General features: G+C 38.9%; 1 protein-coding gene across 4 annotated transcripts in view; it reads left to right on the top strand.

The window, feature by feature from the left end:
• The first annotated feature begins 1,798 nt into the window (after positions 1 to 1,798).
• The window catches only part of ncor2 (nuclear receptor corepressor 2), a 91,662-nt gene continuing 76,753 nt past the window's right edge, over positions 1,799 to 16,707 (top strand). For all 4 annotated transcript variants that reach the window (XM_085474800.1, XM_085474799.1, XM_085474798.1 and 1 more), the window contains exon 1: positions 1,799 to 2,052. The gene's annotated coding sequence lies outside the window, so the exon portion shown is untranslated. The remainder of the gene's footprint in view (positions 2,053 to 16,707) is intronic.

Raw genomic sequence — 16,707 nt, 5'->3', positions numbered from 1 at the left:
TGTCACCGTGACAATGTCACACAAGTGCAAGATACACAACTTTACAGGTGTGCGGTTGAGATTAAAAAGCAGGTCAGCTCATACTGTTGATGGTCTGATCTAAAAGAAAGGAGAACTGCACATTACAGTTCATTCATTTGTTATATGTGTCACTCCTTATTTGCAGAAATTTATCTGGTGATAGAAAGATGTGGGCTGAGAATTCAATGGAGTTGTGGCTGTTGTAATGTCATCACAGGATGGTGCTTAGTTGATGTTTTATTTCCTAGCCATTATGGATGTCTGCAGTGCATCTGCCAACTGATTGCCTTTAAAATCTCCAAAGTCTGCTTAGTTCATGCTCTCACCCCTGGTGGTGCCTTTCATGTGGGCTCTGGATCTACTGAAGCAATCCTTTAGTTGCACGAATAACTTGTAGAAAAGATACCCCAGAGGATCCAAAAGTGAGCTGCCGAATTTGCTTTGCATTCAGGAAAAAGTGCGCCCTGTCCAGATTTATCAGTTGTGAGAATTTGGAGAGAAAGGCAAAGAGAGTGTTGTGTCCATTTGGCCTTTGTCTGGAGCTTTGTTTAACATTATGAGGAGTCTGGCTGCAGATAAAACACAGCTGTTGACATCAAAACTGGCAAGTGAGAAACATTTGCACTTTATCAACAAGCTGATAAATTGGGCATTGCAGATCTGGGAGAGATTGTTCAGACAAACGGCTGGGTCCAAAAAACCCAGCTGAAATAAACAGTTATCTCTCCTGCTCTGTGATGGCTGAACGAAGAGATGGTGGTTATACTGATGGTTAGAGGGGGTCTCCCAAACCGCAGAGCAGAAAGAAAAACACAGGGAAGAAAGAAGAAAGGAAGAAAAAAAACAATCCCAACTGACATCATAGGAAAGGCTGCTGCTTAAATTTAGGGCGAGATAAAGCCTGGCTGGAGTGTGCCAGATAGTTATATGGCAAATACAGGTTGCCAAGGACTTGTCCAAGTGGAATAACACAATAAATAATCATAAAATTAACTGAAACTTACTACCATAGACTGTAAAAACCAGGATTACGTTTCAGCAGATTTTTTTTTTAATGAGCCCTGCTGATTGAAAAACAACAACAACAAAAAAAACCCACAAGGCAGCCAGACATTTTCCACAAAATCCTCTCTGTGACTCAAGTAGATGCAGCATGGGTGGTGACTTTTAGAAGCCAGTGTGAAGTAGAGAAAGCAGTTTCAGATCATTTGCAAGGTACCGGCTTCAGCAGAGTCATCAACTCAGTTCACAGCATGGCATGTTGTGATCTCCTGAATACTATCCTTCAATGTTAAGTCAGTGTATTCACAGCTTGTACTTCTCCATGGGAATCAAGCAGCACAGATGTAGACTTCCTGGAGTTTTAATGCTTGGGTTGACCCCCCTTTTTTTGGAGGCTCTGGGTTCATAAAGGAGCAGGGAGGGGTGTAACTGGAGAGGGCCAGTGCGTTTGAGTCTAATGTGTACCAATAAGTCCAGGATAAGATGGAAATTCTTGTGGACTGTTTGTAGTGTGTTAGATTATGATGGAAATTTAAGCAGCTGTACCGTGTATGCTTTATACATATATATTTGTTAATCACCTAAATAGCACACCTACAAATCTATTTGGAAAATTAATCATAACATTTTATTTACCAATGAAAATGAGTCATGCCAAATTACTATAATTTTGAATATGCTGTGGGCATGGGAAATGTGCAGCGCTTTGAGTAAAGAGGAGGAGCGAGAGAGCTTATGGACCTATTGAGAAAGACAGAGGCGGTTCAGCCCTGCTATGGTCTCAGCAGCAGCAGCTCAGGGAGTAGTACTAGACCACTGTGTTGTGCAGGAACAGGCACGACGTATCCGAAAACCGCTAGCGGATTAAATGAAAACGAAAACTACTCTTTCATGTGGATTAATTCCGGGGAGAGACGTTTAGTCGAAGCGAGAAGACTTTTAAGCGAAATTGGACCGAGTGACGAGGATTGGGACGTTAGTCACAGTGCGATAACACCACCGAATGATTTCTTTTGCCCCGCCGCTAAGGTTAGTTAGCTTTCATTGCTCGCTGTGTCCATTGGTTTTGGGGGGGGGGGGGGGGGGCGTCTGTTCTGCTGTTGGATGACGGGGTCCGGCTATTCTTTGGAGGAGAAACAGCAGTATTGACCTTTTCGAGTCTCTATGCTGTGCTATAGTTACATGACCTATCAGACCTGTATGAAATTAAATGTTTTCGCGGTGTTCGACTAGCTGGTTACCCATCTTGCCACAGTAGTGCTAGTTGGCTGGTTATTCCCAGCTAGTTAATTATTTTATAAATCCGGAACACGTGCTACATGGCTAGGCTAGGCTAGGCTGGCTAATGGCTAACCAGGGTAGCTTCCCAAGCTAGCTGTCAGAATGACCGAGTAGCCAGCGCCAGTTTTATTCAGCTGAATTAATCATACACTGGTGGTGACTCGTTACTGACGCTATTCCACACACAACACGACCAATATCCGACAATATTAGTGATTGTCAACTTTTTACTATACGGTACCAGAAAATGGGTTCAAGCTAAGTCATTTAGCCTGCTAACTTGGCTATGCACAATAGCGCCCGGTTTGCGTTTGTAAACACTGGTTGTACATGAAGTGAACGTAATGCGCTGAATCGGCTTTAGCGGGGACGAATTGGTTTGTTGTCAGATGGCTGATAAGCTATATTTGGCGTGCAGTAGTTTTGTAAGCAGCTTGATGTCAAGTCTCTAAAAACAAAAGTAAAGGGAGTTTGCGTTAGTGTTTGGCTTCTCAACATTGCTGCTGAGTGAGTATACTTGCTGGAGTTGGACTGGGGTTTTTGGACCTCTGTGTATTCTCCGGTAAACTGCATTCCTGTCTCTACAGTCAGTCTATGTAATGATAGTCCGTCATAAAAACATTCTAATTTTGGTGGCTCTAAGTAGTTAATCGCTATTGAGACACACCTGTTAATTCTGTAAAGACTGAAAACACTTTGGTTGGATACCTAAGGTAGTGAGTTACAAATAGTTTAAAAGACGTTTTCCTAATATTGAATGCTAGGGAGGACGTTCACCTTGATGGTGTCCTTGTTCTCTAAAGTTATTTGTTCTATAGTGTATATCTTCAACTCTTGTAACACGTACTGTAGATAAAAGCCGATTATCAGCAATCAAATAATAGGCATTTGTCTTGTGAAATTTGTGTTGCTGTGATTGTTCCCTAAGAAACACAAACTCATATTTTGTCTCATATCTTACTTTTATGTGCCTACGTTTGAAACGTGTGGGAACACACAATTGCGAACATACATAGTGGTATGGTAATGTATATTTAAAAACTTGCAAACCTTAAACTGTAACTGTCTGGATATCTGGGATTAAATGATGTATTTACTGATCTGTCCTCTCTGGTTATAAAACGGGGTTTTCCCCTGGATATAGTTTGACCAAGTTGGTAAGCCACTTTGATGCACTGTATCACGGATGACCAAAGAGTCAATGCATTTTCCTGTTTCCATTAGTACATAGATTATGCACGTCACCAATGATAAAAATAGTGATCTGTGGTAAGACCACAGGTTTGAAGCAGAGCTAAAAACAACAACAACAAAAAAAGGAGTTGGACAACAATATGATGAGTGTGTTTGTGTAAAGCAGGCAATGCCTTATCACAAATGAATGAAATGTGTTTCACTCAAAATCAATCAGTATTAAATGCAATCCATGTATTTATTTTGCATGTGTTATAGCTATTCCAGTGCCTTATAACGCTTGTGTGATAGGTTATGCTAAACAACTGATTGCTTTAGATTACTTCCTGTCAACTGAAACATCTAACTTTATCAGCAGGAAGTTTTCCCGTTAAACATCTGGTACAGTGCACAAGTCAAATTGGGACAAATTTCCATAATATCTAAAGATAGTTGGAAGATAAATAAAGGGAAAGACCCTCTGATTCATTTCTTTTTCACTCTGATATTTATACATCAGATCCCACCCCTCCCCCAACACTAGCATGGTTTAACCACCCATTAACCACCTACTGCTCCACATTGCTAATTAGCATAAGCAACATGAGCACATGGGTAGTTAGGATATTATGATGTATGTGTGTGTGTTACTGAAGCTATTTTTATACACATGCTCTTTATAGCAACAAGGAGGGTGTTTTGTTACTGAAAATGGCTAATCAGCTGTTTCGTTTAATGCCATTTTCACCACCAACGTTGGCTAATGTACAAATAATGTTCCTGCAGTTACCAGTAATGATGAAGCAATCCCTCAGTTTCTCCGCCATAGCTTTTATGTAATCTTGTGATTGTCTCATTCATGTAGTCATCCTTGTTTGTTTGCATTTACATTCATGTATTGGATTGAAGCCCACGCTGTTGTTAAAGTAATGACAGTAATGGCTGTGGCAGCAGGTCGGGTGGGGGAAATATTGCGCCGGTACTGCGTCATGACACCGTAATATGTTATTTCGGGGGCTTCAAGCTAAGTATTATTAGAAACAAATATCATTTTCCTAAGCTTCAGCCCTCAATTTTTCTGGACAGCTGCATATTAAAATCGGTTGGACTGGACATTTAATGTCCTCTAGTACAAATTCTGTGTGATGTTTGATTGCGCAGGTTGTTTAGCTTATTTAGTACATTAATGTAAAATCACTCAATATTACAAGCAGTTATAGTACTTGTAGACACTTGGTGTGTGATCAGGCAGGCTGAAAAGCTTTTAAACCTCCTAATAATCCATAATGCACTCAAAATCAAAAATCTAATTCTGATGTGAATCCTCAAAATTGGAGTCTGTATTGCATAGTGTCAGGATTGTAAAGAGTTAAATTTGAGTGAGGCGATATCTCCCCCTTTTCCAGAAGGGTAATGGGGGCAGGAGATAATCCCGTGCTCTGCATGGAGCCTCAGGGAGACCGTTACACCGCTAGTTCAATTTCTTCTCTTATTAAGAAACACAACAGAGTTATGAAACCGGAAAGGGGAAGTTCTTGCTCATTTCATTTTATTTCATTGTGAAAGATGAATCCTTACAGTAAATTCTTGTGGGAAGACAAAGCACATTGCATCGCCATAAATCAAAGATTTCCATTAAAATTCCAAATGTCTTTCTTTCATAATAATAAATGTCACAAGTTCTTTATTTTTTATTTATGTGACCATTAGCTGCCTCTGATATAGCAGGTAATCTTCCACAAACAACAAAATATACCATATACAGGAAGAGCATGTGCAACACATCTAACTCTTGTAACTAAAATCATATTCTAGATGAGTTAAAAATGGTGTTATAGTCAGAGTAATGTGAGCATTTGCAGTACATGCATAGTAAAAGACTGCCTCAAATTTGATTACATTTTTTTTCTTTTTTTGCATTTGTTACATTTGAACTGTCAGATCAGTCTTGAATACACTCCAGACACATACATGGGCAGCTGGACACCTGATAACAAACTAATGTTCTGTTATACTACTTTGAAGTCAACTTGTTCATGCGTAGATATTGCAATGTACTGTAAATTTTCTATAGATTTTGCATGGTTACCCCCCTAAATAAACAAACAAAAAACATGAACATCCACATGGATCTTTGCAATCAAATTCTAAACCTGAGTTGATCCTAGTGGACTTGTGGATGTAGAAAGTATATAATGAATGCTTGAGACTTGGGTGTAGTGCCTAAGCATGTTTTTAATTTGGGGAAATAAATATTAAATATTTGCCAAAACACCTCAACTGGGTGTTTTGGCAAATAGGCAACACCATGGTGGAGATGGTGAACCCAAGTGAAGCTATGCAAAATACCTTTTTGTAACTCAAATCATGACGCGTGTTTAAAAGATTTACAGCCCTAACCACGTTTCATTACAAGGCTTTGCCTTTTCCTATGCTATCATCATAAATAAGAATGTTTTTAATGGCTTGCTGGTTAAATATATGCTACACTGGCTCACTGTTCCTTCTCATGGTACATATTTGAATTACAGGAAAGTACGGCCTGGTTATAGTCCAATTTTAGTTGATATTTCTTCAGCACAGTGCACACAAGTTTTGAACTGAAGTCATAGCGGTTGTTTCTTCACATTCTGATAGTGGATTTAGCACAGCAGGCATATTAGGCAAAACAACGTCTGTCTATATACATCCTAACTGCTAGCTTTATATGCTGTATGTCTTCAGACTTGACCAATCCTTGTAAAAATGAAGAAATGTACAGATATGTATTCATGGACATGTATGAATGTATGTAGGTAGGCAAATGTAATTTTTTCTTGATTCGGACTCAGTTGAGTGTCCTTAGTGCTCTATAAGGATTTTATTTGGATTTTAGAAATGGTATTTGTGGTATGGGAACAACACTTGCCTTGTACTTGCTTTTTGTTGGCCAGTGTCAAACCATGCATATACATTCTTAATCAGATGTTAACAGCTTACTAGATCTGGTGACATTTGTCCACATGCAATCCAACTCATCTGTCTGCTTGGTGTGTCAGGGCTGTAAGCCACTGTTTTATATCAGCTAAAGCCTTGATTCAAATCTCTACCCGAATCTTGGCTATACAGGCCAGTTGGATGGAGAATTAAATCACAAGTTCACATGGTTTCTTACCCTCATAATGCAGCAAATCCAAGCAGATGTGACTTTTCCAACACTTAGCACTTGACACAGCAAATTAAATGTTTATTTACTCTAACTGCTGCACAAACAGAGTGATTATAGGGAAACGACACAAGTTTAGTACATGGTGCACTTCATGAACCCTCAAGTTTACATGTGGAAACCTAAGAGAGAAATATGAGGCAGTCTCTGTAAAACTGCCTCACAGGCTCTTTCCCTCCTCCAACCCAGTTTCCTTCTCACTGGATGAGTAAGTGCAGCTGTCTAGCATTTCTTGCTCACTAGTGGACTGCACCTGGTAGGTTTTGTGTGTGGAGAATGTTATGCATGACTCAGTGTGATAGAATATTATGATCAAGCACAGCTGGTCTGTTGCTCTGCTTCAGATTACAATCTAAGTGCTATTGAACTGGACAATGGTACCACCCCAGCTCTAGTGGCTACATGGGGGGGCCGAAGTTAGGCAGCTGTGCTATTTTTTTTTAATTTTTTTATTTTTTGTGATTGCAAATGGAAAAACTTGTTGTGATGTGTTGTTCAAAGAAAATGTCTCTGATATTGGTTATCCTGCAGCTTCAGATTTCTGCCCTAATCATCTAAGTAATCTAATTTTAACATTTAGGCAGTTATAGAGAGGAGGAGGTTGGGCATGTTCTGTCTGCTGGCCTAGGGATTGAAAGGGTATGGAGGTCAGACCGATTCTGTGTCCATCACCTTGCAAAGTTTAAAAACGGGAGATCTATTCTTCAATCAGGAATTTGTGTTGCTTGAGAAGTAACCTGTAAAATTCCTCATATGTATAAACATTGAAAACTGATTGCCTATCTTGTTATAGTAGACATTTATTTTTTTTTTTTTTACACTCTTTAGGGTGTTCATGTTGACCTTTATTGTAAAGTAGTCTATCAGGGTTTTAAACAATACCTTATTTTTTGGCTGTTTGGCTTTTGTGTGTTTGTGTTACATACAAAGTACTTCCAGACTAATTTTGTGGTATATAGGCTGTAGATGATGTTGACAGTTGATATGGCGCTCTATCACTGCGTTAATGCACTACCTGTTCCTGTCAATTACAAAAACTGTATAAACAGCAGTCTAAACTGCTACTATTGTTTGTATTCATGTTGTGGCAGTATGCATTTCTAGTGGGGTTTTTTGGTATGTGGAAGAACACGTTTTATAAGCCCATGCTTTATCGTAAAACACTTGAATCTTAGGTTAGTAACAAGAATTTTTTTTTTTTTTTTTTTTTTTGAGCACCAAACTTCACTTCCTTTTGTTACAATGATCTATTACAGGAATCGTTGTATCTTTTCCTTTTTAGGTTAGCTTGCTCCTTTTTATTAAATGTCATGAGTTTCTCTTTTAGTCGGTGACTTTGAAGATTAGACATGACTGCGTTTTAAATACGAGAGAATATGATCAAATGTTTAATGTTGAGCTACTTAATTTACTCTTTTTTTGTTTCATCGATACAATTATGAAGATAATTAAATGGTCAGAAAAGATACTTAGCACTTCTTATTGTGTTGTAAAACACCATCTCAAAACCTCTTGTGATACACCTGTGTTTGGATGCTGTTATTAGAAGGTAGTCATTTATTATTCATAAGGTGTTCTGTTTTGATTTCCCTAGCTATGAAATATTCTTGCTATTAAAACCAGTCACCCATATTTAAACGCTATAAAAGAGAGCCAGACAGCGGATTAGCAAAGATTAGAAATGGCTCTGTGGTAAGTGATTCACTTGACTCTCTTACGCAACACAGATGACAGCATGGTAAAGGGCATTTTTCTTGTTTGTGTGTAGGCTACCAGTGTGGGTAGTGTTGCATTTGCCTCTCTGATTAGCCCAAGTTTTCTACTAAGAGTGTGTTACAGCGTTGTTATTTTATTTTATTTTTTTTTTCCCCCATTAAAGGATGTTAGTTAGCCAAGCTGAGAGTTGGTGAACACATATCAGCTGTATTCCACTGTAGAAGTGAGAGGTATGAAAGTGTAATTACTGATTGCGTGTGCTTGTGTGAGAGGACTGAACTCCTGTCTTGACATGTACCTTGGATCCATGACAGTGCAGTTTGGAACAAATTAGTCCTTTTGAATGTGCCTGTACATCAAGCTGTTGATATGACATCTGGTCTTTGCTTTGTAATGTTTGGATTTATTCCCTGCTTAAATGGTTCCCTGACTGTAATTAATTCAAGCTTGTGTGTCATATTTGGGAGCGGTGTATTGTTTGTGCCATCTGTGTCAATACTGGAGGCATGTATGGACTTTAGTATTTGGCAATACATGCACGATGTCAGTGTACATGCATAGACACCTTGTCATGCACAACTGGAAGTTCTATGAAGCTGCTATCATGAGGGGCAAAAAGGCACTCGGGTTGCATGCTGCCATACTGAAGAACATTTCAAAGTTCTTGAATAATTAAGCAGCAGTGCAGGGGACGTAGGTCAGCTCAGCAGACAAGTGCACTCCTCAGTTTTATTTCCTGCTGCTTAGAATTGAGAGCTGAATGTCAGGTGGACTTTAAAGAGCCAATGGAGAATAAAGGGAGATTCATAAGTTAAAGCTTCATGTTATCATGTCCCACACAGCTGGGAAATAACTTTGTGTGTCAGTAACAGATAAATGATATTTTGTACTCTAACAGTAATGGCCGTACAACAATTTCTGCATAAAATGTAAACTGTTACATGAACAATTCCTTATCTTTACTTTGTGAACTTTACCAGACAAGTTATGAAGGCGGAGTTGGAGTATTGTTGTGCATTTTTTGACATTTCTGACCTGAATGAATAAGGTTTATCTAGACAACTTGAATTTATATTATTTAGTTCAGATTTTTGGATTTGCCTCACTTGTAGTGCATTTGCATAACTGTTAATTTTACAAGTATGCTCAAAGAATAAATGAACAATATAATTTAGCACTGTGATAGAGAACTTGAGTTGTTTCCAGTGGTTTTACTTACCTACTTACCATTGAATATCCTCGATAGGCCAGTTTTGGCTGATAAAATCCAGAATGCATGTGATAATACAACAGTCGGAAGCGAAAGAAAGTACCTTTATATCTCGGACATAATGCAAACACTTAGCAGAAGATGTAACCATTTAGCTTTGTCAATATACAAACTAAAACATGGCTTTACATAGCTTCCAGGTAGGAAACATCAAGCCAAATTTGAAGTGCCTTTGGCCTATTTTCTATCTGAATGCCACCAGATGGTGATAGCTGTGGTTGCAAAAAGACGTGTGTTTCTATGGAAGTATACGAGGAAAAGCTTTCGTATTTGACTTAGTAAACGATTTCCTGCTGAGTTTATGGTCTCAGTCTCTCATTTGGGGTCGTATTAAAAATTGGGTTTATCTTGTAAATCTTGGTCACACTGTTTTGAAGAGTAGAATTATTTGTGGTTTACTTATTGGGTCGTGACTTCTGCTTCACAAGCCGTCAACCAGCCAGCAAGTGGTTTCACAATCAAACCCTCCCCTGCCTGTCACATCTGAATTTTGAAACCAAGATGGCGACAGCAGAAATGCCAATCTTGAGGGTTCAAAACTAGACTTTAGCTTGGTTAGTGAGCTTCACTTTTAAAGACAAAAAAGCTGCTAATTAGTGCTACAAGACTATTAAAATGCTACACATGCAGGGCAGCAGTCCAGTGCAGTAGCTTGAATTGTCAGAGGAGAGGGACAGACATTGGTTTTCGTGGCCTTTCCTAGCACACCTGTCAGTCAAAGAAGCCATACAGATATCCAACTACCATGTATTTAGTTGCTTTACAAGGGGAGAAATAGTCATAGAGATCCAAGTTGCTTTTATTTTTATATATATATATATCTATCTATCACACACACACACTTTCATTTTCATTTGTTTTGTATGTAGGCGTATTCCCGTAAACTCATTCTTAGGCACTTATTAAGATTTTTGTTGATTCTTCATAATGGAGTTACCAGAGAAATTACGTAAATTTTGCTTCCCTGGCGTCAGCATGTGTGAGTGAGCAGGAGGGGAGTATCTTTTAGATCCTCAAGAGTGTTTTGGTTGAGTGGCTTTGCTTGCATGATTACAGGGAGTCATAGTTGGCAGTGTGTGAAGGCCTGTGTTCTACACTGGGCAGCAGGGAGGGGGCAGGGCGAGCCTTATGTAATTTCACACAATGTCGCTGAAGCGGCCAGTAGCGAGGGAACAGGCAGGAAATCCAATAATGGCTCTACTGTACACCATAGACACAGCTGGATGACCACATCTGGAGGTTCAGGACAGCCAATCGCTGGTTCTGTTAGTCTCTCACCACCTCCTGGCTAGTCCTTTCCTGTCAGATTAGTCCATTTTAAAGTCTGTGTTGAAATGGTGACAATGATGCGTGTAGTCTATTGCAAAATACAAATGCATTTTTTCTTCTTCTTCACATTCTTTTTACCTTATGTCTGATACAGCTATCCTAGTGGATTATTCTGAGTAGTTATATATTTTTCTTTTGGTTGTTTACTGTGGGTATAACAGTAGGTGAATCATAGTGGGTTTTTTTTTTTTTTTTTTTTTTTTTTTAAAAACTACACCTTTATACTAATAGCTTCAGCATACCAGTCTCATAGAGGTTTCCCTTAAAGGTGTGTAGCAGAGCATCTCCCAAAGCTAAACTACTAACATGGTTTCAAACCTAAGTTTTACCTTTGGAAAAGGGGTACGTACTTTCAAACAGCTCTCAGGGATGACTTCCCTGATGGTTCTCTGTAGCAAACCTAGCAAATCTAGTGCTTCACTTAGCTTTTGGGCTAGGGTCCAACCTTAAATTGGCAGCAATACTGAACCCTAATACCCACCAAATCTAAATGTTTTAAGATTTATGAGAGTTCTGTAATTGGCTTTTCTTATGAGAACACAGTACTGGCACTACAGCCTGAAATAGACATCTAAGCAGCATTAATGTTAATAAGTGTAAAATATATGTGATGCATATGCAACAAATTAGGTGACCTACGTTTGACACATTTCTTTTCAGTGCACAGAATATCAAGGCTTTTAAGAATCGTATTGCATTGTATGGCAAGCATTATTTTTCTACTTTTCTTGTCAAACTAAATGGCACAGTAGGTTTGTGTTTTAAAGGACCTTATTTGGGTAGCATTACATTGGTTATTTTACCTAATAAGAGTCATATCAGTGAAGCTTCCTGTGCTGTTTATACTTGAATACTTCCACTTTCATTTTCAGTCACGGCATCTGAAATAGCTTTGTTGTTATTTTTTTTTTCTTTTTTTACTCATGTCTCATGGCTGCAGGTGTCTTTGTTTCTAATCATGCTGCTGTTAGTGTGATAGGCAGTGCTGTTCCGTCAGATTTAAAATGAAAGGTCTGACAGGCTGTGGTTAAGGGTCATTGTACCTCTTTCTATCAGGCAAATTACAGCTGTGTCAAAGTTGACTGTGGGTGTTCACACTTTTTGCACAATGTCTTCAGTTGCTGACTGTGTGTTGTGACCGCAGATTTCCTTTGTGAAAGTCAAGCAGGGGTAGGCTGCAGTGTTTGGGTAACTAGGGTAACTGCTTTCCTATGTGGCAGCTAGCAGTGTTATCATTAGGAAAGCTTCTAGCATCCTTGCACCTATTGCCAGATTAAGATCGAGTACATTCAAAAATAAAATGCAGATTCCGGCCTGATTTTCAGACATTTGAATGTTGACATCTTTGTATGTTATCTCTAGATTAACCAAATTTGCCACAGTGTGCGAAGTATACTTCACCTCTTAGCCTTTTTGTTCACAGCGCTTTTTAAAATAGACACAGAAAGCCAACATTAGTGTAAGTTTAACCTTATTTCAAGCTGAAAACTCTGAGCAGTCTTTCTGTTTTGATGACATAGGAGGGCTTCACATACGTGGTGGTCTGGGTGTTAGTGATAGATGGATATATCTTCATATCCCCATATTCATTACTAGTCCAAACATATTGAGATATGCCAATTCTGATGCACATTTCAAAGCCTAAATGCTGAACACACAAGAAATCTGTTTTTGACAATTTAAGCCACACTGGTGACTGCTTTGACGTGGTGTCTAATAGTTTGGAGCAGTAGTTAAGTAAATGTAAAATTCCTAATAAAAACCTAGCAGTTATTAATAAGTTTGGGTGAGTCCACTGTTGCGGAAAAGAGGGAATATTTTTCACAGGCGCGCTGTTCCTCGTGCTGCCTAAGAATAATTGAAAGCCTACTGATGTAGTACTTGTCACCTTATGAAAGCAACACCAGTGATTGTCTAACTAATGAGAACCGCACCAGCCTGAGTCTCCAGCTCTCATATTTAATTAATGCATTAGCACACCAGGCAAATACCCTCTTCATTGGCCAGATGCCGCTGATCATCGCATATCACACGGGTTGTCTGTTGGCACAAATCGTGCCTGTGTTCTTTTTAAAAAATTTTTTTTTATGGCTGTCTTAGATTAAACATGTACTTACAATAAGGTATTTCTTGCATCATGACCTCTTTACAGCATTGATTTTTATGTCGTCATCCTACTTTTTAATGGCAGCAGTCTACCTTGTCGTCATTGTTTTGATATTTCAGCCTGGCACTAGAAATGCTGGTGCACTTTGGTTTGGATCTTTTAAGTGTTTTTGTTCTGAGATTAACTGAAAGGTATTTACAATCACCTTCTCTCTTTTTCTTTTCATTTTACTTTTTGTAGTACGTCTTCTTCTTGGCGTTTCTGTTCATGACACGGGCCGATCAGAATGAATTATTTAAACAGTGAAACAAGGCAAAGTCATGTCTGGGAAACATCAGTGTCAAGAGAAACCTTTTTTTGTCTTTAAATATAAAACGAAGTTGGTGAGCTCACTTGGAAATAGTGTAATGATTTCCACTGTATCATCTTAGGATGGGCATTGACCTTCTTTATGTCTTTTGACCTTAAAAGATCTATTTGGGCCTAATTGTTAGGCTTCAGTGGATTAATTGCAAGGGCTCTGTTTCTGTGTTAAATTTCTGTGGATGGGGAATGAGGAAAAATGTTGGAGTAGAGCTGCATGAATGTGCAAGACTATGCTAAAGTTTCTCCAGATTTAGCTATAAGACTGCAGGTCCCCCCTGCCAAAAAAATAAAAAATAAAAAATAAGAGCACCAGAGTTGAAAAATATGAAATCATGTTATGACTACCACAAGATGTTAAGGGTGTCCAGTGACATTAACCAGACCTGTCTCAGATCACCTGATATGTCTGGGCAGTTCGTACATCTGAAATGTATTTTGCCAATAACCATTTGGTGCTATATAAAGACACAGGAAGTGCAAAGATGTGTGAACAGACTGGTTTTTCTCCTCTCACTGGATCAGCTGCAGACTGGTAAAGACCGAAAAAATACATGGACACACTCAGGTTAAAGTCCCGTTGAAACACAAGCTTACACCACTTGTAAATGTTAATACAGGAGTTTACCAAGACTGTAGGAGAGTGTGCTTTCAGTACCTGTAAGAAATCTTCTGCCATGTAGATAAAATGGTTTTGAAGCGTCTAATCAGGACGTCAGGGAAGCACAAGGTTGTTTTTGTTTTTTTGTTTTTTTAGGTTAATGTGTAAGAGAATCTACTGTGTAATGGTAATCGAATTGGTTTAAAATTAACAAAAATGACAGTACAGCATCTAATTTGGATTCACAGAATTTTCAGAAGATGTAACATTTTTGTGATTTATTTAGTTATCGGAACGATAGAAGACATCTATCGGGATATGAGATTTTGGTCATATCGCACAGCCCTAGTGGCCACATTTTTCCTGTCACTTAGATGAATGCTGCTTTCACTCGCATCTCTTTAAAATACAGGAAGGTCCCAGAGAGGCACTCTCTGGGTGTCTGAGCCGGGTAGTGAGTATAACAGCCTCACCTACTTGTTGTTTACAAGTGGCAGCCAATCACAAGAAAGTTGGCATAAAGGAAGGGGTAAGGGAGCTAAAATGGCCTGTTTGAGATGGTGGATGAACTGAGGGGATACACTAAGACCCAGTTTAGGATAAACACAGATTACCTTGAACTGTAAATCATGCAAAGCTACTTCAGTTCAGAATAAACATATGGAGCTGGTAGTGAGCTTACTAGGTCTCTGCTAAGGATACAATTACAGCGCTGTATCTTTACATGGCAAATAGTTGTTTGCTTCTATTTTAGTATTCACAATCATGTATATAAAAAAATCCTTTAATTTTCTCAGGAATGAGGACAATCAATTGTGCTCAAGCTACAAAGTCTGAGCACACCGAGATTTGAATAACTGTTTATATCAGTAGAATGAAACTGTTGTTTGAAGTCTGCCTTCTGCTCCACTTGAAGACTGCAAGCCGTCTGTGTGCTCTGTGCTAGTATTTCCAAAGCCATTCCTAAAATGGAGAGGGAGGGTGGGGTGTGTGGGGGTAAGAGGATGAAATATTGGCTTGCACTGCTGAAGGTTGAGGCCCACTCTACTATGTGGAAAAGAAGAGAGTAAAAAGAGAGTGGGGAAGGAAGGCACGCTAGAGCGAGAGAGTGAGGTGACTGAGTTCATTTGCAGCATTGGAAGCAAGCCAACGACTTGCCTGTGGGTGTCTGTAGCAGTGCCAGTGCATGTGTTTAGCCCGTCGCCTGGAAGGCCCCTTTCGCTTCAGAGTGGATGTCAAAGATCACTCATTGTGTTGGTTCTCTCATCTTGATTGAGGTTTTTTGTTCTCTGCCGATCTTAGGGCTGCTCAATTAATCGAATTTTAATCACGATTACGATCTGGGCTTTCAACGATCATTAAAAATGACTGAGCCGATTATTAGCCCCTCCCTCATTTATCCGCGACACCTTAAAGGCCGTCTGTGAAAATATTGTCGGGCATAAACCAGTCCGTGGCGCAAAAAAGGGTGGAGACCGCTGATTAAGAGGACCCGAGGGAAGCTTGGAAAGCTTGGAAAGCTAAGCAGAAGTTATTTGGAGAGTGACTGCCGTTGGTTGAAAAGAGAGTTTAAAAAAAAAAAAAAAAAACTTCAGTGGTGTTGCACACTATTTTATATTATTTTTTTAAAGTTATTGTTAACCCTTTAAAGCCGGTCAGAGCAGCACGCTCCGTTTTGCGTAACTATTGTTAAATCCCTGTAGAACCTGAACCGTGTAAGCTAGCGCAATAATTTGTTTTGCATATGAAACCGGAGGAGTTGTACTTACATCTGATGCCATCAGCTTGTCCTAGGTCACGGTTTCGTTCCACATATAGCTTTGCAAAAATTGCATAAAAAGCGCTTGCAGGAACAAAAACATAATATTCCAGAAACATGCTTTGCCGTTCCTATCAGCTGTTCGTAACACTTCCCACAGTAAAATGATGCACATGCTGTTTTCTTTGCAAATTTGCATCATAGGATTGTTTTTTGTTTTTCCTGCAGTATATAAAAATTGCTGTATCTCCAAAATAAAACTATGAAGACACTCAAAATAAATTTCCTGTGGTGGGAAACTATTTTTTTGCAACTTTATTGTATTTAAAGTTTTGAGGGATAAACCTCTTAAATTTCTCCAAGTAGAAATATATGTAAACAAAACAAAAGCGATTTTCAATTTTTTTTGTAGTTTATTGCACTTTTTTGCAATTTATGTAATTACTATGCACTTAATGCATACATATTATTAAAATATGGGCTATAACAGTTGTATTGATGTATAGCAACTTGAAATGCTCCCACAAATGGCACTACAACATGTAAAAAAAATTATAATATAAGCTCTGGTGGACTTGGTTCTATGGTAGGTCTTAAAGGGTTAAATAAATATCGTCAAATAATCGTGATCTCAATTTCAGTGAAAATAATCGTGATTATCATTTTTGCCATAATCGAGCAGCCCTAGCCGATCTTGTGACGGCCTGCAGACTTGTTTTCTCACTTCTCAGGGGAATCTCTCTGAACACGACAGTCATCAAAGAGAGGTTTCTGCGTGGGTAGGCTCATCTCACCCCGTTTAAGTCTTTCTGGCCTCTTTTTTTTGACCTTTTATTTTGAATAGTACACATTATGTCAATACAGTAATAGTGTCTTAAAT

This window comes from Copadichromis virginalis, linkage group LG12 (genome assembly GCF_057382275.1).
Source record: "Copadichromis virginalis isolate Kocher_CV1m ecotype Utaka linkage group LG12, C_Virginalis_male_GT1.1, whole genome shotgun sequence".
NCBI lineage: Eukaryota > Metazoa > Chordata > Actinopteri > Cichliformes > Cichlidae > Copadichromis > Copadichromis virginalis.
Note: the sequence above shows the minus strand (reverse complement) of the source record. Positions and strands in the feature narration are given on the sequence as shown.